This window comes from Berghia stephanieae, chromosome 11 (genome assembly GCF_034508935.2).
Source record: "Berghia stephanieae isolate SIO BIC M18660-M18661 chromosome 11, UCSD_Bste_1.3, whole genome shotgun sequence".
NCBI lineage: Eukaryota > Metazoa > Mollusca > Gastropoda > Nudibranchia > Aeolidiidae > Berghia > Berghia stephanieae.
The window spans coordinates 35,145,177-35,167,676 of record NC_088370.1 but is presented as its reverse complement, the minus strand read 5'-3'; the positions used below and the strand labels follow the sequence as shown (position 1 = coordinate 35,167,676).

The window sequence follows — 22,500 nt, the reverse complement described above, 5'->3', positions numbered from 1 at the left end:
CCTCTGAATATTAGAAGTGTTGACGCATAATTTAACGTTCAAATGGAATTATTTGAAGATCCACCTTTTTGTCTCATGTTTTCTATTTTGTAAATTAAGTTTTGGCTGTCATGTGTGTAAAATGTGTTGTCTGTATAAGTAGTTGAAATCACTTTGTATGTATTTCTCATTGTATTTATTCTTTTATCTATTTATTTATTTATTTATTTATTTATTTATTTATTTATTTATTTATTTTATGAATGAAAAGCGCCTAGGGCCAGTTGAAATGAAATGGGGACAAGGCGTTTATCGGGTGTAATTATGCGACGTGTACTTATTTGCAGGTCTGATAACCCAATTCTTTAAGGGCTCATTGTCGTAATAGAAATTTTTAAAAAAATAATGACACAAAATATTGTCCATGACTGCAGTGTTAAACTAGGCCCATAATTGGCTTCGGATGTCAGACCTGCATATATCAAATCCTTGTCGGATGAATGACATTTACGACATTCATTTCGAACAGTAGAAAACAAATATCACATTTCCGGCGCTATTGTTAACAATTGTCCATATCGATATTACACTTGCGGCACTAATCGATATTGTCGATATAAATATTATGTGAAATTTATTTAGATATCATAAACTAATCACTGTTCCCCCCCCCCCCCCCCCCTTGATAAGACGTGAATACGCTGCTAGTAATTTATTTTAGGATTGGTTTTAGGGTTTGGTGATTCCTTAGTAATTAAAAATCAGTTCATAAATAGAATGTGTTTACGTTGCCATGGTTTCAGCATTTGTATACAACGCATCTACGCAGTGAATTCTTTCCATTTGTCAATTTAATTACACGATCAGAAGGATGTCTACGAAATTTGCAGAAACAACTCACCGGAAGCGAGGACGAGAGACGCATGCGCACAACCAACATGACGTTCTCTCTCTAATAACTTTTCCGCCGGTGGCGTCACAGACTATGGGTGACGTCCAATCAAGGAACGCTACTCTTCCGCTTATCTCATTCCCTATTCGTTAACTCACTCAATCCTAGAGATTTTTTTTCCACTTTTTTTTTTACAGGGGCTGAAATAACACAAGACTTAAAAAGAAACACGTAAAGACTCGACTACCCAACCACTATTGGGTGGACAGGGGAAGCGAAAGGGTATGTGTGTATGTGTGTGTGTGTATGTATGGGAGGGGGGAGGGAATAATCTTGACCAACCAGGATCAATCCGTAGCCATCGTTATGTTCTCGCCTGACACTGAAATCCAAAAGGACTGGCTTTTTGACGTCATTATTTGATTTTTGCACCGCTTAGTGAGTTGTCGTTAGTAGAGCTCATGGAAACAAGTTATTTCATTAGTTGAACTATTGAATACAACTCACGATTTGTTTTCTTTTGTGGCAAAAGACTGGCATTTTGACGTCATTTTTTGGTCAGTGTCTGGCCATAACTTTACGAAGGCCACGATCAATCTCGGTCCTTTCGCGTGGGGATACAGAGAGAGGTGGAGAAGTCAGATGAAAGAAAGAAAGAAAGAAAGAGAGAGAGAGAGAGAGAGAGAGAGAGTGAGAGAGAGAGATAGAGAGAGTGAGAGAGAGAGAGAGAGATGTAGAACCGTTCACTACTATCCTATAGATAGTATGCAGATGACGTCACTCAGGCCTTTGTTATTGTTTTTGCCATCCGCGTTTGTGAGTTGTTCTCACTTAACTGTATTAACCAGACTATAAAAGTTCATGGTTACACAGAGTTTGTGTGTTGGTCCGTTATACTTCTGGATGGCAATGTTATGAGCATCTTAGCCAAGCGCATACTATCTATAACAGGTAGTGATCGACGTGGGTAATGAGTTAACTTGAACCTCACACGCCCTGAATTTTGCAATATTATGTTTAGAACTGATATAATATTATAGCCGACAAAGTATTGTTTATTCACACAAAATAAGAGATGAAAAAAAAATGGTATGGAGCGTGAGAAATTTGTTACGCAATGTCATTACCTTTGCCGTCGTGTAATGAGCACAATAAAGATTGCCATGGTGACATGTTAATACTAAATTCTAATTTTAGAAATAAAATAAAACAAAACAACAACAAAAAACCAAAAAAAAAACAAACAAAACAAAATAAAAAAGTAGAAAAAAAGAACCCCCCCCCCCCCCCACACACAAAAAAAAAAACGAACAAACAAAAAAAACAGAAATATAAATAAAAAGAAAAACTTAAAAAAATAAAACAACACAAAAGAACATTTAAAAAAAACAACAAGAGAGAGAGAGAGAGAGAGAGAGAGAGGGAGAGAGAGAGGGAGAGAGAGAGAGAGAGAGGGAGAGAGAGAGGGAGAGAGGGAGAGAGAGAGAGGGAGAGGAGGGGCCAAATAGAGAAAGAGAGACAGAAAAAGAGTCTGAGACAGACAGAAAGAGACAGATGCAGAGAAACAGAGAGAAGGAAACAGACAGGGGGGGGGGGGGGAGAGAGAGAGAGAGAGAAGAGAGAGAGAGGGAGGGAGAGAGAGAGAGTGGGATACAGACGCAGGCAGGCACAGAGAGAGAGAGAGAGAGAGAAAGAAAGAGAGACAGAGAGGTTAAGAGAGACACTGAGAGTGACACAAAGACAGAGAGGCACAAGCGCACACGCAGATATGCACACGCACACACACACACACGCGCACGCGCGCGCACTTAACAAACTTAGCAGATAAAGGGTTTAACGTGAGCATTCTATAACAATTCTATCGCTCTTCGTTTGCACATTTCACAATACAGACAGGATGTACAGCATTGCACAATATACACAGGCTGCACATTGCACTATATAGAAAGGTGTTGGAGTGATTGAGTTCAAGAACACAACCCTTACCGGCCTGCCAAGTTGAAAATGTAAACATTCGTAATTTCAAGGAGATAGTATATGTCAACCCTCCGTCTCAAAACGGTACTATGTCAGGATGATTCAGGCCCCAAAAAAGTGAATCTAGAGACAGAATTATGAGAAATTGGACCTTATGAGTTTATTCAAAGCAATAAATAGTATTTATACTGTACCATGACGTAGAGAAATTAAACCCGAGCTTTATATTTGTGGCAATGAGTTCAATTTCCCTCACCGAGTGTATCCCGACATAATACCGCTTTGACACGGTGGGTCACATATGTAGTTGCTTTAACCCTCTCCTCACCAGCCATTTTCAGGATTTTCCCCAAAACTTCACACCCAACTAACCCAAAAATAGATTTCTTATCACTCAAATACAATATCAGTAAAGTACTTGCGATGAATAATTTCTTTAGGAAAACATGCTCTACAACACACTGTTCATTTTCTTTAAATTTTATGATGTACAAAAGAACTTTGAATAAGAAAAATGCTGGTTGTATCGTAACGAATGTGACGGTTTTCCTTTAGTTGGTAAGGAGAGGGTTAATTAACTTTTAAAAAGCTACAATTCACGCTCATGATAATTAAATACAACTTCAAAATCTTTAAAATTACGTTTTATGGTATCAAGTTTCATTTTCAATAAGTTTTAGTGACTTATATGTGACCCCTCGTCTCAAATCGGTATTATGTCGGGATGGACCAGATGCTAAAAAGTCATTTTATAGTTATACTGGTAAAAAAAAATATGAAACGTTGGTATTTTGGTACTTATCACAGTAAAATATGATATTCCTTCTCCTATAAAAAGCAAATAAACTCAACTCAAGCATGATATTTCTGGCTACAAATTCAGTTTTCAGCATCTTAATCATCCCGACTTAATACTGTTTTAACTCATTCAACCCTAACAACGACTATATCCGTAGTTTACAAGAGTTACTTTTACCCCAATGTCTATTTATTACATTTTTATGACACAAATTATAGGCGTAGTATCAAAGCTAATGTTTTTAGTTTTTACATGTTAATAAATAAATAGTAGTTGAATAAAGCTATCTATGCACATGCTCATTTTCAATACATCTTATTCCAATTTTGTAAAGTATCAAAAATCTCTAGGATTGAGTGAGTTAAGACGAGCGGTCACATTTGTAATCGCTTTAATTAACTTTAAAAAGCTACAATTTCGCTCATGATAATAAGTTTCAACAGTCGTAACGTCACTTCCCTTGTAATGACGCATAGTAACTTAGTAACTGGCTCTAAACTATCGGAACAATGGCGGACGCCCTTATGAAGTATTTCCCCGGCGAGCATAAAAGCGTATCCAGCCAGAGGAGAAAAAAAAACATAAATTAATCATGTTTTGACTTTTACACATTCTGATCACAAGGCATATGAAAAGTTCTAGCCAGCATGAAGAATAAAAAGTAATGATTTTCTTTGTTTAGAACCAAGACTACTGAATCCAATTAAATACCACGTCAAAATCCTTCAAATTACGTTGTATGGTATCAAGTTTCATTTTCAATCAGTTTTAGTAACTTATATTATGTGGTCACGAAGCTCTGAAAATGGAGCCAAAATTTCGTAATTATACGAATTTGTCTTAACCGTTGGCATGTCTGCATTTATTTTCATTCTATCAAGAAATGTTTGCCCTCGAACTCAAAGCGTACTCAAAGCGCTTTACAAGGGGTCCCAAGCCAACAGCATCGCGCATTTTGTAGGACAAGATGAGAAGTCTGTTAGGCGAGATAAATTTATTTTCCGACAGAGACAACGCTGTTAGCGGCTATCGTATTCTTACTTTACACCTTAGTATGTTGAGAGAATGGGAATATAGACTATGTGCGGCTATGTGGTCTTGTGGTATGACACTCGCTTTCGGTTGGGAAGGTCCTGGGTTCGAGCCTCGCTCCACGCATCGTTGAGTTCTTGGAAAAGGCTCTTTACTCACATTCTCTCACCGTATTCAGGTGTAAAATGAGTACCTGGCCACTGACAGCGTTGTCTCTGTCACAAAAAAATTGTAATATCGCATAACAGGCGTCATGTTTCGTTCTACATGTTACATGTTGCTGTTGGTCAGGGATCCCTTGTATAGTGCTTTGAGCACATCTAGTGGGTATTGCACTATATAAAAGCTCAAGAATAAAGAACCTTTCCCAATGACTCAACTATGAGCCGCTCAAGGGGGGGGGGGGGGGGGGGGATTGAACCTTGGACCTTCCCATCCGAAGGCGAGAGTCATACCACTAGGCCACGTAGCCAAAACAAATAAATAACATTAGGAAATTGAATGGAAGCGTCAATTTGATTAAAGAAAAACAGATAATGTGGAAGTTTCGGGTTTCCCCTTTATCAACAAAATAAGATGAATGAATCACTCGAGACGAATGAAAGATGTGAGAACAGCGTTGGTAAGGTGTAGATATAGATATTATGCGCTTGGCTAAGAATCTCACAACATTGCCATCCGGAAGTATAGTGGACCAAAACACAAACTATGTGTAACCTTGAACTTTTATAGTCTGGATAATGCAGTTTAGTGAGAAGTACTCATAAAAGTGGATGGCAAAAAACAATAACAAAGACCCGAGTGACGTAAACTTGATTCTATCTATATATGATTAGATCGTTGGTTTGTTTAGTCACTTTAATTCTTTCTTTATGCTTGGAGTTTGTTTATTATCTGTTTATTTTTTGTTGTGTTTGTATTATTTTGTTTTTGATTTATTTTGTTGGGTTTTGTTGGGGGGTTTTTTAAGCTGTTTATTTTTTGTGTAGTTTTTTTTTTTTAATTTTGCATTTATTTATATTCTTGGTGGGGTTTTTTTTTTTTTGGTTTGTTTGTTGTTTTTTTATTTGTTGTTTGTTTGTTTTTTCTTTTTTTTTTTGTTTTGTTTTTATTGGGGTTTTTTTTTGGGGGGGGGGGGGGTTGTTTGTTTTTGTTGTTTTTTTTATTTTATTTCTAAAATTAAAATTTAGCATTAAAATATCAACATGGCAATCCTTGTTGTGCTCATTACACTACGACAAACGAAATGGCATTGCGTAACAAATTTCCCACGAAACCGTTTTTCTCATCCTTTTTTTAAGCTTCTACTGTGAATAAACAATAGTTTGTCGGCTATAATATTATATGAGTTCTAAACATAATATTGCAAAATGCAGGGCGTGTACGGTTATACAACTATCTCTCTCTCTCTCTCTCTCTCTCTCTCTCTCTCTCTCTCTCTCTCTCTCTCTCTCTCTGTGTCTCTCTCTCTCTCTCTCTCTTTTTTTTTCTTTTTTTTTTCTTTCCTTCTTTCTTTCTTTCTCTCTTTCTCTCTCTCTGTCTGTCTCAGTGATACTCTATCCCCTCTCTGTCTCTGACGTCCATACTACCTTCCATTCCATGTCTCTCCCTTTCTGTTTGGCTATATATCAGTTGTAAACATAATATTGCAAAATACAGGGCGTGTGTGGTTCAAGTTAACTCATTACGCACGTCGATCACTACCTGTTTTAGGATAGTAGTCGTGAACGGTTATACAAGTCTCTCTCTCTCTCTCTCTCTCTCTCTCTCTCTCTCTCTCTCTCTCTCTCTTCTCTCTCTTCTTCTCTCTCTCTCTTTTTTTTTTTTTTTTCTTTCTTCTCTCTCTCTCTCTCTCTCTCTCTCTCTCTCTCTCTCTCTCTCTTTCTTTCTATCTTTCTTTCACCTGACTTCCCTACCTCTCTCTTTCCTCTCTTTGTCTCTGTCTATCTGTTTGTCTATGTCTGTCTATCAGTTTGTCAGTCAATTTGTCTGTTTCTCTCTCTGTCTCTATTTTTGTTTGTCTCTGTGTGTCTCTCTCAATAAATTAAAATACATTACTGTTGTTGTTATTGGCGTTCGACCCCTTAATATTAAAACTGAATTGATGTTGACTCTAATGATGCTATGCACTTAGCTAAAAAACTCATGACGTCTGCCAGCCGACTATTTTTTTATATAATGTACCAACCCACAAAGCAATATGTAGCCCTGAACGTTTATAGTCTGATTAATAAAATTTAGTGAGAACTACTCATAAAAATGGCTGGCTAAAATCAATAACCAAGAGCTGAGTGGACGTCAATGTCGTTCCTTCTATAGATAGAATGCGCTTGGCCAAGGAGTTCACAACATTACCATCCGGAAGTATAACGGACCAACACACAAACTCTGTGTAACCATGAACTTTTATAGTCTGGTTAATACAGTTTAGTGAGAACAACTCACAAACGCGGATGGCAAAAACAATAACAAAGGCCTGAGTGACGTCATCTGCATACTATCTATAAACCATGGGGGAAATTTCCGTACCATTCAACTGAAATCCTCTTTGGCTGTCAAAGAGTTAATGATAATCAAGTACTACTCCCGACCGAGTTTCTCGTTCAAACCAACGCAGTGTCTGTCCATTGACAAAACAATTTTTCTTATGGAAAACTCCCACCTACTTTACATGATGATGCTATGCGGCTATGTGGTCTAGTGGTATGAGACTCGTCTTAGGATCGGAATGTCCTGGGTTCGAGTCCCGACCGAGTTTCTCGTTCAAACCAACGCAGTGTCGGTCCATTGACAAAACAACTTTTCTTATAGATAGTATGCGCTTGGCCAAGAAGTTCACAACATTGCAATCCGGAAGTATAACGGACCAACACAAAAACCATGAACTTTTATAGTCTGGCCGAATAATACAGTTTAGTGAGTATTACTCATAAACGTGGATGGCAAAAAACATTAACAAAGGTCTGAGTGACGTCATCTTCGTTCTATCTATAGAAAACTTCCACCTACTGTACATGTTGATGCTATGCAGCCATGTGGTCTAGTGGTAGGAGACTCGCCTTCGGATCGGAATGTCCTGGGTTCGAGTCCCGACCGGGTAATAGTTGGGTCCCTAAAGACAAATTTCCCCATGGGGATGAATAAAGGGATTTTTTAAAATTATTTTAACAGCATTGCCTCTGTCCGAATTATATTGTAATATCGCCGAATAGGCTTCATGTCTCGTCCTACATGTCAAGTATTGCTGTAGCTATGGACCCTTTGTAAATCTCTTTGAGCACGTTTAGTGGATACAAGTATTGCGCTTTATAAAAAGCTCAAGGTTTTAAAAAACGTGAAGGTCCCGATTCCTCACTTGACGCAGCACTCACACGCACAAGGACAAAAACCGATCTCGTTTGAAGTCGAGGCTTTTTCTACCCCCCCCCCCCCCCCCCCTCTCCCCCCACCCATCCTTGTCTCCACATCGGTGATTGGGTAGTTGGTTTTATTAGATCTGTCGAAAAGTACTTTACGATAGACTAGCGTCCTATCAAAATGGTAGCAAGTAATTGCTATTGCCTGTTTAAAGCCATAGAAACCGGGACAAATTTCGGCTCCGAGGGCCAGATGAGTCTGAAGAACTAATTATAATATGTTTGTGCCTCTATGTGGTCTTGTGTTATGACACTCGCCTTTGGAATCGGAACGTCCGGTTTGAATCCCGCTTTGAGCGGCGCATTGTTGTGTCCGCGGAAAAGACTCTTTACTCACATTATTATCTCACCGCACTCAGGTGTAAAATGAGTACCTAGTCGTTAACAACGTTGTCAATATCGCCTAGCAGGCGTCATTTCTCGATCTACTTGTTAAGTGTAGCTGTTGGATGAGGACCCGTTGTAAACGGCGTTGAGCACGTTTAACGGATAATGCGCTAGATAAAAAATCTTTTTAAAAGAATGTTATAGATGCGCTTGGCAAAGATACTCACAAAATTGTCATCCGGAAATATAACGGACAAACACACAAACTGTGTGTAATCTTGAACGAATATAGTCTGGTTAATACAGTATAGTTCAGTGAGAATTACTCACAAACATGGATGGCAAAAACAATAACAAAGACTTGAGTGACGTCAACTTCGTTCTATCTATAATGTGAAGATTTTCCTGGCCAAAGGGATAAAACTGTGTTTTGTCAAGAAATGAAGTTGAGTAAAGAAGATCCTGAAAAGAAAAAATCCAACAAAATTTTATTTCGCAATTTGGCATGATGCCTGGACGATAGTTGTAGTTGGTGAGTAGATTGGTACGTTGGAAGTCTGTGTAGTTGGTGAGTAGATTGGTACGTTGGAAGTCTGTGTAGTTGGTGAGTAGATTGGTACGTTGGAAGTCTGTGTAGTTGGTGAGTAGATTGGTACGTTGGAAGTCTATGTAGTTGGTGAGTAGATTGGTACGTTCGAAGTCTGTGTAGTTGGTGAGTAGATTGGTACGTTCGAAGTCTGTGTAGTTGGTGAGTAGATTGGTACGTTGGAAGTCTGTGTAGTGTAGTTGGTGAGTAGATTGGTACGTTCGAAGTCTGTGTAGTTGGTGAGTAGATTGGTACGTTGGAAGTCTGTGTAGTTGGTGAGAAGATTGGTACGTTGGAAGTCTGTGTAGTTGGTGAGTAGATTGGTACGTTCGAAGTCTGTGTAGTTGGTGAGTAGATTGGTACGTTCGAAGTCTGAGTAGTTGGTGAGTAGATTGGTACGTTCCAAGTCTGTGTAGTTGGTGAGTAGATTGGTACGTTTGAAGTCTGTGTAGTTGGTGAGTAGATTGGTACGTTCGAAGTCTGTGTAGTTGGTGAGTAGATTGGTACGTTTGAAGTCTGTGTAGTTGGTGAGTAGATTGGTACGTTGGAAGTCTGTGTAGTTGGTGAGTAGATTGGTACGTTCGAAGTCTGTGTAGTTGGTGAGTAGATTGATACGTTTGAAGTCTGTGTAGTTGGTGAGTAGATTGGTACGTTCCAAGTCTGTGTAGTTGGTGAGTAGATTGATACGTTGGAAGTCTATGTAGTTGGTGAGTAGATTGCTACGTTCGAAGTCTGTGTAGTTGGTGAGTAGATTGATACGTTTGAAGTCTGTGCAGTTGGTGAGTAGATTGGTACGTTCCAAGTCTGTGTAGTTGGTGAGTAGATTGATACGTTGGAAGTCTATGTAGTTGGTGAGTAGATTGCTACGTTCGAAGTCTGTGTAGTTGGTGAGTAGATTGGTACGTTCGAAGTCTGTGTAGTTGGTGAGTAGATTGGTACCTTCGAAGTCTGTGTAGTTGGTGAGTAGATTGGTACGTTGGAAGTCTGTGTAGTTGGTGAGTAGATTGGTACGTTGGAAGTCTGTGTAGTTGGTGAGTAGATTGGTACGTTGGAAGTCTGTGTAGTTGGTGAGTAGATTGGTACGTTCCAAGTCTGTGTAGTTGGTGAGTAGATTGGTACGTTGGAAGTCTGTGTAGTTGGTGAGTAGATTGGTACGTTCCAAGTCTGTGTAGTTGGTGAGTAGATTGGTACGTTGGAAGTCTGTGTAGTGTAGTTGGTGAGTAGATTGGTACGTTCGAAGTCTGTTTAGTTGGTGAGTAGATTGGTACGTTGGAAGTCTATGTAGTTGGTGAGTAGATTGGTACGTTGGAAGTCTGTGTAGTTGGTGAGTAGATTGGTACGTTGGAAGTCTGTGTAGTTGGTGAGTAGATTGGTACGTTTGAAGTCTGTGTAGTTGGTGAGTAGATTGGTACGTTGGAAGTCTGTGTAGTTGGTGAGTAGATTGGTACGTTGGAAGTCTGTGTAGTTGGTAAGTAGATTGGTACGTTGGAAGTCTGTGTAGTTGGTGAGTAGATTGGTACGTTGGAAGTCTGTAAGGTTGGTGAGTAGATTGGTACGTTGGAAGTCTGTGTAGTTGGTGAGTAGATTGGTACGTTGGAAGTCTGTGTAGTTGGTGAGTAGATTGGTACGTTGGAAGTCTGTGTAGTTGGTGAGTAGATTGGTACGTTCCAAGTCTGTGTAGTTGGTGAGTAGATTGGTACGTTGGAAGTCTGTGTAGTTGGTGAGTAGATTGGTACGTTCCAAGTCTGTGTAGTTGGTGAGTAGATTGGTACGTTGGAAGTCTGTGTAGTGTAGTTGGTGAGTAGATTGGTACGTTCGAAGTCTGTTTAGTTGGTGAGTAGATTGGTACGTTGGAAGTCTATGTAGTTGGTGAGTAGATTGGTACGTTTGGAAGTCTGTGTAGTTGGTGAGTAGATTGGTACGTTGGAAGTCTGTGTAGTTGGTGAGTAGATTGGTACGTTTGAAGTCTGTGTAGTTGGTGAGTAGATTGGTACGTTGGAAGTCTGTGTAGTTGGTGAGTAGATTGGTACGTTGGAAGTCTGTGTAGTTGGTAAGTAGATTGGTACGTTGGAAGTCTGTGTAGTTGGTGAGTAGATTGGTACGTTCGAAGTCTGTGTAGTTGGTGAGTAGATTGGTACGTTCCAAGTCTGTGTAGTTGGTGAGTAGATTGGTACGTTCGAAGTCTGTGTAGTTGGTGAGTAGATTGGTACGTTCCAAGTCTGTGTAGTTGGTGAGTAGATTGGTACGTTCGAAGTCTATGTAGTTGGTGAGTAGATTGGTACGTTGGAAGTCTATGTAGTTGGTGAGTAGATTGGTACGTTCCAAGTCTGTGTAGTTGGTGAGTAGATTGGTACGTTCGAAGTCTGTGTAGTTGGTGAGTAGATTGGTACGTTTGAAGTCTATGTAGTTGGTGAGTAGATTGGTACGTTCGAAGTCTGTGTAGTTGGTGAGTAGATTGGTACGTTGGAAGTCTATGTAGTTGGTGAGTAGATTGGTACGTTCGAAGTCTGTGTAGTTGGTGAGTAGATTGGTACGTTCGAAGTCTGTGTAGTTGGTGAGTAGATTGGTACGTTCGAAGTCTGTGTAGTTGGTGAGTAGATTGGTACCTTCGAAGTCTGTGTAGTTGGTGAGTAGATTGGTACGTTCCAATTCTGTGTAGTTGGTGAGTAGATTGGTACGTTCGAAGTCTGTGTAGTTGGTGAGTAGATTGGTACGTTCCAAGTCTGTGTAGTTGGTGAGTAGATTGGTACGTTCGAAGTCTGTGTAGTTGGTGAGTAGATTGGTACGTTCCAAGTCTGTGTAGTTGGTGAGTAGATTGGTACGTTCGAAGTCTGTGTAGTTGGTGAGTAGATTGGTACGTTCGAAGTCTGTGTAGTTGGTGAGTAGATTGGTACGTTCCAAGTCTGTGTAGTTGGTGAGTAGATTGGTACGTTCCAAGTCTGTGTAGTTGGTGAGTAGATTGGTACGTTCGAAGTCTGTGTAGTTGGTGAGTAGTAGATCTAGATTCGTTAGTTCGTAGTGGCTGGAAATAAAGATATTGTGATAATAATATTATGGTGTGAGTCTGGATTGGATACATAATGTTTTGAATGGTTTTTATATTTATTTTTATGTTAACAACTTATGGAAGACACTAAATTAACAAGTAGATTTTTGACCAATCAAAATATGGAATTTTTGAACACCTTCACACGTACTAGGACAAACACAGTTGTTAGTTTATAAACAATAGCGTGAATGAAATTGACCAATCTCTGATCATTAAAATTGTTTTTATACCGCCAAATTGGTGACTAGTGATGATACGATTTTCTCCATCAGATTATAAACATTTAAGTTAACACTTATTTTTCTCTTTTGGTTCTATCGATCAAGCGGTAGGACAGTGGGTATTTTACTTAGACACATTCCATCGATAGTAAAACATGTGTAGTTTTATATGTTACCCAATCCCTGCCATTGTTTATTATATATATATATATATTATATATATATATATATATATATATATATATATATATATATATTATATATATATATATATATATATATATATATATATATATATATATATACTATATATTAACTACTAGTAAAAAGCCCGCAATTTCGCGGGGAAAGAACTATTTTCATTCGATACTGTACTCACCATCATTTAATGAGGGCAGATTGGTAAACAACGTTGTCTGTGTAATTTGGTATATCTTCGGTTGATTTTTCTGTGTGGCCCAACATGAAGTATAAGCCACTATAGCCTCTGACCCATGACACAGTGTAGGGATCTCTAGCCGTAAACAATCGTACGGCTAGTGACCTTGGCAATGGTCATTCCTACTTCCGCTCTGCCTCGTCCCGAGCTGACCCGGCTCATATAAAGCCGAATGGACCTCTCGATAGGACACACTTCACACTTACCCAGATACACACTACACTTACCTACAGACTACCTACTGCACACTTCAAGCTCTACACTAAACTATCTACCATACCATATCTGTTGCGACCATACCTATCTACCATTACGACTAACTAGATTCAGGGTAAGCCATATTTTTATACTAACTATAACTTTATCTATTTAATATATATTTTTAACTCAGTAATTCCGTGATTCACCGGCCATCTGGACCCATCCTAGCCATGGAGTCCTACAGCCAGAATACCGAGTTCTGGCAATCACGGTAGTTACTACAATGGCGTCACGAGCGAAAACTTTTTTCTACTTTTTACATTATCCATTTTATTAATTCCTACCGTCGTATTTCGTTGAATGGGAGTTCGAATTTCGTTGATTTTTACCGTGTGCATACTTCGTTATTTTTCATCATGTATTTTCTACACTATAATTCTTATATTCAATCTTGAATGAATTCTGTGATATGTATGACCACGCCCCCTTCCCTTTTCTTTCAGTTGTAGGTAATTTCAATTCGTGAATTTTGTTTGATCGTGTCAATGTCGTCCTTGTCCTTGACTCCAAGGTCACACCTGTCTGGTGACCTTGTGGACGGTGTCATGTTTCATGATTTTTTTTTTTTTTAAATAATTTTTTTTACATTTGATTTCTTTTTTATTCTTTTTACTGGAAATATTTTTTGTTGTTTTGTTGTTGCCTATAACTGTGATTAGTGATTAGTTTATATCTTTGGTGATTTATTGTGAATTCTTGTGATTTGCTTTGTCCTGCACTTTGTTTATTGCCTATGACTTTGATAGTTGTATTCTTGTAATTTGCTTTGTCCTTGACTTGACTTTGTTTACTGCTTATGACCTGTGATTAGTTGAGTTCTTGTGATCTGATCTGTCCTTGACTTGATTTTGTTTGTCCAGTGCTACATGGTGATTGTGGTTACTCTTTCTATTGATTTTATTATAATATATCATCAGTTATTATTTTTCTTTCACACACCTTCCTCTCCTGAGAGGATCCCTTGGTGATTTGTGTGGTTCATTTTTATTTTTTTTTTAAGTCTGTTTTTTTTCTTGATTTATTGTTTGATGGTCACTCGGGCCAGGCAGTATGGTGCGGTGAGATGTTGGAGCATGATCCGACCATGGCTGCGGCCTTGAGGAGTGGCCTATCTTTCAATAGACCATACCTAATTTTTTATTTTAATATTTGTATAATTTTGATTTATTGTTTGATGGCTACTCGGGCCAGGCAGCATGGTGCGGTGAGATGTTGGAGCATGATCCGACCATGGCTGCGGCCTTGAGGAGTGGCCTATCTTTCAATAGACCATACCTAATTTTTTTTATTTAGTATTTGTATAATTTTGATTTATTGTTTGATGGTCACTCGGGCCAGGCAGCATGGTGCGGTGAGATGTTGGAGCATGATCCGACCATGGCTGCGGCCTTGAGGAGTGGCCTATCTTTCAATAGACCATACCTAATTTTTTATTTTAATATTTGTATAATTTTGATTTATTGTTTGATGGCTACTCGGGCCAGGCAGCATGGTGCGGTGAGATGTTGGAGCATGATCCGACCATGGCTGCGGCCTTGAGGAGTGGCCTATCTTTCAATAGACCATACCTAATATTTTTTATTTAGTATTTGTATAATTTTGATTTATTGTTTGATGGTCACTCGGGCCAGGCAGCATGGTGCGGTGAGATGTTGGAGCATGATCCGACCATGGCTGCGGCCTTGAGGAGTGACTTATCTTTCAATAGACCATACCTAATTTTTTATTTAGTATTTGTATAATTCTGATTTATTGTTTGATGGCTACTCGGGCCAGGCAGCATGGTGCGGTGAGATGTTGGAGCATGATCCGACCATGGCTGCGGCCTTGAGGAGTGGCCTATCTTTCAATAGACCATACCTATTTTTTTATTTTAATATTTGTATAATTTTGATTTATTGTTTGATGGCTACTCGGGCCAGGCAGCATGGTGCGGTGAGATGTTGGAGCATGATCCGACCATGGCTGCGGCCTTGAGGAGTGGCCTATCTTTCAATAGACCATACCTAATATTTTTTATTTAGTATTTGTATAATTTTGATTTATTGTTTGATGGTCACTCGGGCCAGGCAGCATGGTGCGGTGATATGTTGGAGCATGATCCGACCATGGCTGCGGCCTTGAGGAGTGGCTTATCTTTCAATAGACCATACCTTATTTTTTATTTAGTATTTGTATAATTTTGATTTATTGTTTGATGGTCACTCGAGCTTGGTGGCCTGCGCAGAGAGATGTTGGTGCATTATCTGTTGCGACCAAGGTTCGAGTCGGAGGACCTAACTCTCAGTGAATCACATGATACAGATTGTGATGTTTATGCTCAGGTCGCACACCATGGGTCAGTGAAGTGTTGGTGCACGACATGGCCATGACCGCGACCTGGAGCAATTGTTTTATTTGTGAAGATGTATAGATTGTTGTTATCATTAAATTACTCTGTGATCTTTACTCTATTATATACAAATGCTTCATATATTATATTTTTACATTTGCTTGCTTTGGCATGAGCTTGGCCTATTTATATTGTTTTTGGCTTCATGCTTGTGTTAGTTTATTGCTTGGCTTTCAGCCCGCTTGATTTTGTTTTGTGCTTTTAGCTTGCATTGATTGCTTGCATGGCGTAATGATTCCTTGAGGTTCTCGAATTATTTGTTCCCATTTACTAATTCTATTCTCTATGATTCATTATCAGAATTTAGTAAAATGTCTTCCAACGTGACCTCCGAAGGAAAAATTCTCGCGAATTTCTGCTCCTTAGAGCAGCTCATCGATTTTAATATCTCGGAGAGGAACGCCAAGAAGGTTATCCAGCTTCGCCAGGAGCGAGATATCCTCACTATGGATGACCTGGAGGCACTTTTCAGGAACAAGGAGATCATTAATTATTTTGACGTCTCTACCGTGAAATCAAAGGAGACCATAAACTCTCCCACGCTTCCGGCGCCTCGCAGAGAGGACACTTTTACTCATTCCCCAGAAGCCAGGGACCCTTTGGAGGACATTCGTGGCCCCGCAGCCTTGGCTGACTTGAGAAATAAAGAAGTCCTCGATGGATGGAAGGCAAGTGGAATTGAAGCCGGAACCCTGAGACGTCAGCGCCCCACTGTCAAAGATGAGGCCCATAACACCAGTTGGAGGATGAGGGAACCACTTCCTATGACGTGTGCCCCTCGTGCTAGTCGTGCCCCTCAAGAACCGGCATACTTGCATAATAGAAGACCTCAGCCCGGATACTCTGACAGTGAAGACCATGACTACCCCGATTACGTGCCCCACAGAAGACAGGCACGGAGAGAGGTTTTAAAAATTAACTTACCACGGAACGTCTTTTTCAACGGCAAGGGAAACTGGGAGACGTTCGCCAGCAAATTTAGGAACTTCATCTCCATTAATAATATTAGAGGATCGGACATGAAGAAATACTTTCTAAATTCCGCCATGTATGGCAAGGCTGCCGATTTTCTGGCCAAGCACGATGGCATGGATGACCAGATGAGTTTCGCCGAGGCCATGGATCGACTAGAAAAAAGATTCGGCAGTAAGCAGCTGAGAGGATCAGCCTTCAGACAGTACATGACCGCCACCCAAAGAGAAGGCGAAGGTATTGAGGAATGGACTGACAGACTATGGGATCTAGCCAGCGCAGCCTTTCCGTTTGACAATGAAGAGTCCCTGGACGAGCTGATCGCCATCCAGTTCAGCTCAGGATTACGGGATAGGGCTGCAGCTGACTTCGTTACTGGACAGGACCCGGAGAACCTCGCCGCGGCCCATAGGAAATATAGGGTTTATCAATATAAAAAGAAAACTATTGGAGCCCACCAGGAACGAAGGAGAGATCACCAGAGTCATTCCATCCGTACTGTCAAGCAAAACATGGAGGAATCGGAAGAGAGTTCAGATGACAGCCCATCCAGGATTGGAGAGGCGATTAGGGCTGTCAAAAAAGAGACCATCCCCCGTTCCCCTATGACGAAGAACCTGCGCCCCAAACAGGAGCAAGGGACGAGCACGTCCCAGAAGGAATCTAGGCTGGAGCACTACATGCTGAAGATGGTGGAAAAATTGGACCTAATACTTTCTAGGCTACCAGAGAAGAGGGATCCTCCCCCTAGGTCGCCCAGATCGCCCAGGCCCCCATCTCCCATGCGATGCTACAACTGCGGGAACACAGGTCACTTCAGCAGACAATGCGACCAGAATTCGTCGGCGATCCAGGGAAACGCCAATGGGACAGCTTAACCAGCCCAATGCTGCCCCACCTACTGGATCGGGCTGCCAACCCAGAACTTACGGCCCCTGTCGAGGAAGTGATCATGGTTCAACAGTTGCAATCTAGCTCCTCGATTAAAGTATCGTGCTCCATTAACAAACATCCGGTGGAAGCCGTAGTGGATACAGCCGCTGGAGCCACCATCATCTCTGAGCAGACATTTGATAACCTGCCTGACAAACCCAGTGTCTTAGGACTGTGAAGATGTTCGCCGCAGGAAAAGGTCAGACCTTCGAAGCTAAGAGGATAGGCCCGGTCGACATCAAGTTAGGCACCCAAATAATTAGCTCAGACATCTACACGGCTCCCATCGTAGATTCTATGCTCCTCGGAATGGACCTACTTCAAAGATTAAGGGTCAAGATAGATATGGACCACAGACTTATGACCTGGTCCAACGGTACAGTTCCGCTCATCATGACCCAAGGCCCTAGTGGCACCGCCAATCAAAACCCAACAACGGAGTCGCTTGAGTTGGACGAGCCCTCCTTTAGAAATGTCTCCAACCATGCTATCCCCCACTTTCTACGGACAAAGGAGAGGTTGAGGATTCCCCGCACGACCGAGATTGCAGTTACCCTGCACAGGGACGTCGTGGAATCACCCTTTTCGTGGTTAGAGCCATCTCAGGAGTTGCCCATTGTCGTCTTCAGTGCTGTCTACGGACCGACACACGACCCAGTCGTGCGCCTGCTTAACCCTACTGGAAAAGAGGTCACCTTGCCCAAAGACACGGTGATAGGCACATGGCATTTCATTCGAAAAGAGAACATTCTGGACTCGTGGGCCACCCCTGATGAGGCTCATGTACGGAGGATAGCCACGGACACTCTCCCATCCAAACTTCTAGACATGTGGAACGATGCGAAGACCGAGCTGCCGCCAGAAGAACAGGCTAAGCTCAAGGACCTACTCGTCGAATTTCAGGATGTCTTCGCAGATTCGGACTTCGACCTGGGCAGCTTTTCTGCAGTGCAACACTCAATTAACACCGGGGATGCACCGCCGGTCAAGCTTGGCCTAAGGAGAACCCCCGTCCACTTTGTGAATGAGGAAAACAAAGTTCTGGACAATATGCTTGCGGCAGGAGTAATACAACCGTCGATATCCGATTGGGCAGCTGCCCCAGTCTTAGTTCGCAAGGCCGATGGTGGAGTCAGATGGTGCTTGGATTACAGGCTGCTAAACCAGGTGACAAAGAAGGATGTCTTTCCTCTTCCCAATATGTCGGAATGTATAGATGCCTTGAAAGGAAATTGGTGGATTTCAAAGTTAGATGCTAATTCAACGTACTGGCAAGTACCTGTCCACTCTGACTCCAAGGAGAAAACCGCATTCAGGACGAGGAGAGGCTTATTCGAATTCAACAAGCTACCATTTGGACTCTGCAATTCTGGAAGCACCTACAGCAGAGTAATGGACCTCGTCTTGAAGGACTTACACTGAAACTCTGTCTTGGCCTACTTGGACGACATCTGTGTACTGGGGAAGTCCTTCCAGGACCACTTCAACAACTTGAGGGAAGTGTTCTCCAGATTTCGTGCCTTCCGGCTGAAGCTCAAACCCAGGAAATGTGAGCTCTTCAGGAAAGAAACTAAATTTCTTGGTAGGAAGGTAGGAAGAAACCAGTTGTCTATGACAGAGGAATCAATTGCCACTGTACGGGATCGGCCAGCACCTACGTCCATTAAGGAGATAGAGAAGTTTTTGGGCTTAGCTAATTACCACCGCTTCTTCGTAAAGGATTTTGCCGGAATATCAGAACCCCTCACACGACTTCTGAGAAAGAAAATTTTCATCTGGGGTGATGAGCAGCAGGCAGCCTTTGAGGAGATCAAGCTACGCCTTACTTCCCCACCGATCTTGGCCATTCCCACTACGACAGGCCACTTCATCCTCGATACTGATGCTTCAGATTTCGCCATCGGAGCTGAATTGATTCAGATCCAAGAAGAGGAAGAGAAGGTGATTGCATATGGGAGCTTCACCCTAACACCCCTTCAGCGGCGCTATTGCACTACCAGGAAGGAGCTACTTGCAATTGTGCGCTTTACCAATCACTTCCGTCACTACCTCTTAGGCAGCGAATTCACTGTACGAACGGATCATCGCTGCCTTACTTGGCTCATGAACTTCAAGAGGATTGAGGGTCAACTGGCCCGATGGATCGAAGAACTCAGTCAATACAACATGAGGATAGTTCACCGCTCTGGTTCACTGCACATGAATGCTGATGCCTTATCTCGACCTCCCACGACGGACACTTGCCAACACTACCGTCCTCACAAGGCGTTATCAGAATTGCCTTGTGGCGGATGCGCATATTGCGCCCGAACACAGGAGAGATGGGGAACCTTTGAATCAGAAGTAGGCTACGTCGTCCCCCTCGGGTCCCCTGACACAATTGTCACTGGGTTGGATATTATAAACGAGGGCGGACGTAGAACACAACTCAGGAGATTGGACGACACTGCCCGAATGACGTCAGGAAGGAACCGCACTATCCCCCTCGGGTCCCCTGACACAATTGTCACTGGGTCGAATATCATAAACGAGGGTGGACGTAAAGTGCGACAGATCAGAGGATTGAACAACTCTACCTGGATGACGTCAGGAGTGAGCTGTGCTATCCCCCTCAGGTCCCCTGACATAATTGTCAATGGGTTGGATATTACAAATGAGGGTGGACACAAAATACAAGTCGTAAGACAAGACGACTCGACACAAGTTGGCCTTGACAACATTGACATGGAGGATGTCAGGAAGCTGCAGTCGGATGATCATCACATGACCCACTTGCTATTATGGTTGAAATTAGGAGCAGACCCAGAAATGTCGGACTTGATGCTGTCCGGCCAGGAAGAAAAGTTCTACTGGGTGCACCGCAACCTGTTCTTCCTGATCGATGGAGCCTTATACAGAAGAGACGAAGGCCCACAAGACCTCCTTGTCATACCTACGTCTCTAAAACCCCACATCCTGAAACTGTGCCACGATATCCCCAGCTCAGGACATCAGGGAATCAGACGTACCAAGGCGAGAATATCTACTTCCTACTTTTGGTACAGGATGACATCTGACATAAAGAAATATGTAAGGGAATGCCCCGTCTGCAATCAGAATAAAACGCCACAGAGGAAAGCGAGATACCCATGCACAACTTACCATGCAGGTATCCCCATGGAGAAGGTTCACATTGACTTCATAGGGCCACTGCCTCGCTCTAAATCTGGAAATGAGCACATCCTTATGATGGTGGACCAATTTACGAAATGGGTGGAGTGCATACCGCTACCTTCTCAAGGGGCTGAAGAGACGACCAGAGCTACTGTTAACAACTTCTTCTGCAGATTCGGCTACCCACTACAGATCGTCTCCGACCAAGGAAGAAACTTCGAAAGCCAGCTCTTCAAAGAAATGTGCCGCTTACTTCACATCCACAAGGCTAGAACAACTGCTTATCGTCCTTCGGCGAACGGCCAAGTGGAGAGGATGAACAGGACATTGATGGCAGCTATCAGGAGCTTCGTCGACAAAAAGCAGGACGACTGGGATGCCAACATACATCTCATCGCCTCAGCTCTTCGTTCATCTGTGAATCGGCACACTGGCTTTACACCCAACAAATTGATGTTAGGACGGGAATTGAGCACACCGGTGGAATTGGTTATACCAGGGAAACATGCTAACCCACAGTCTCCTGAAGATTATGTCAACTCTCTACAGCAGGGATTAGAGATAGCCCATGAGACTGCGAGAACCACCCTCCGAACTGAGCTCAAGAGGACGAAGAGGGACTACGACATCAAAGCCCACGTCCATTCCTTCAAGAGGGGACAGGCGGTTTATTACCTGGATAAATCGAGTGTGAAAGGAAAGTCCAGTAAGCTGAAACCTGTATGGACTGGACCAGCCATCATCTCCACGGTCCTGACCCCCGCCACATACATTGTCAAATTCAGGAACTCGGAGATTAAGACAGTCAACCATGACCACCTGAAGCCATGTTGGGACCGGACTATCCCAGCCTGGATCCGAAAGGAAAGGGAGGCCATCGAGTCTGGCCAGGAAATTACTTACTGTACTTGTGGAAAGCCGGACGATGGAGACCTCATGGTTGCGTGTGACAGGTGTTTCGACTGGTTCCACGGCAGGTGTGTCAACCTGACGAGGAACCAAGCGAGGCAACTGAACACTTTCATTTGCCCATCCTGTTCTCACTAATCTTTTTCTTTAATCTCCGCAGATGACCTCTTTCTCACGGGATGTAACCCTCTTCCGGGATTTCCTGCGATTCCGAGAAGAGATGCCGAGAGCGGCCGGCAGGCGCTCTCCTCCGGGGCGTAACCCGGAGCACGCGATTCGAAATCGCAGGCAACCCTGGAGACGCTCGAGGACACCCCCAATCACCTCGAGGCTTGGAATAGATCCCGGACCTCCCCTGTCGCCTCTAACTCTAACCAGGAACGGAGGCCCCGTGACCGTAGGAGACGGTCCCGCTCGCCCCGTCGGGCCCAAAGAACGAGTACCCCGGCCCGACAGAGCCGCGACCGGCCTCCCAGCAGGCATAGGAGGGAGGACCAGCAAGAGCAAGCCGACCGCCGAGACAGATCTCGCCGCCGCCGGGGGACTTCCGCAGCCTGCGGAATCAGCTTAAGAGGGCCAGGCAGGAGCTGGCCTCCCTCCGGACCGAGGCGGCTGAGGTCACCCGTCTCCGGGAGGAGAATAAAAGAATGAAGGAGAGAGAGCCCTCGATGGAGCTGTCCCTCCACAGCTCTGTCTTAGACAGCTAGGTGCTAGGGCGAGCAACCGTGTAAATAGATTTATTTTTGCCCCAGCCCCAGGAAAGGGCTTTCCTTTTATTTTAGCCCTAGGTAAGGGCCTTCTTTGTTTTTTGTTCGGCCCTAGGAAAGGGCCTTCCTTGTTTTATTTTACCCCCCTTTTTTGTTGCTACGCCCTAGGTAAGGGCTCCTCTCCTTTAGTTCACTGTAATACCGAGAGCTCCAGAAAGGTGCAGGTGAGTACCCCACATCCAGCCACCCTGCCCTTTTTGAGGGGGGAGCAGTGTAGGGATCTCTAGCCGTAAACAATCGTACGGCTAGTGACCTTGGCAATGGTCATTCCTACTTCCGCTCTGCCTCGTCCCGAGCTGACCCGGCTCATATAAAGCCGAGTGGACCTCTCGATAGGACACACTTCACACTTACCCAGATACACACTACACTTACCTACAGACTACCTACTGCACA

General features: G+C 42.7%; 1 protein-coding gene across 5 annotated transcripts in view; it reads left to right on the top strand.

Annotated features, from left to right (window-relative positions):
* The first annotated feature begins 8,901 nt into the window (after window positions 1–8,901).
* LOC144956465 (uncharacterized) overlaps window positions 8,902–22,500 on the top strand; it is a 22,002-nt gene continuing 8,403 nt past the window's right edge. Inside the window, exon 1 of one of the 5 annotated variants that reach the window (XM_078886976.1) lies at window positions 8,902–8,954. The gene's annotated coding sequence lies outside the window, so the exon portion shown is untranslated. Of the gene's footprint in view, window positions 8,955–10,603; window positions 10,657–10,685; window positions 10,729–11,062; window positions 11,095–22,449 lie in introns of those variants that run through there. The other 4 variants (XM_078886980.1, XM_078886979.1, XM_078886978.1 and 1 more) reach the window with 4 other exon arrangements.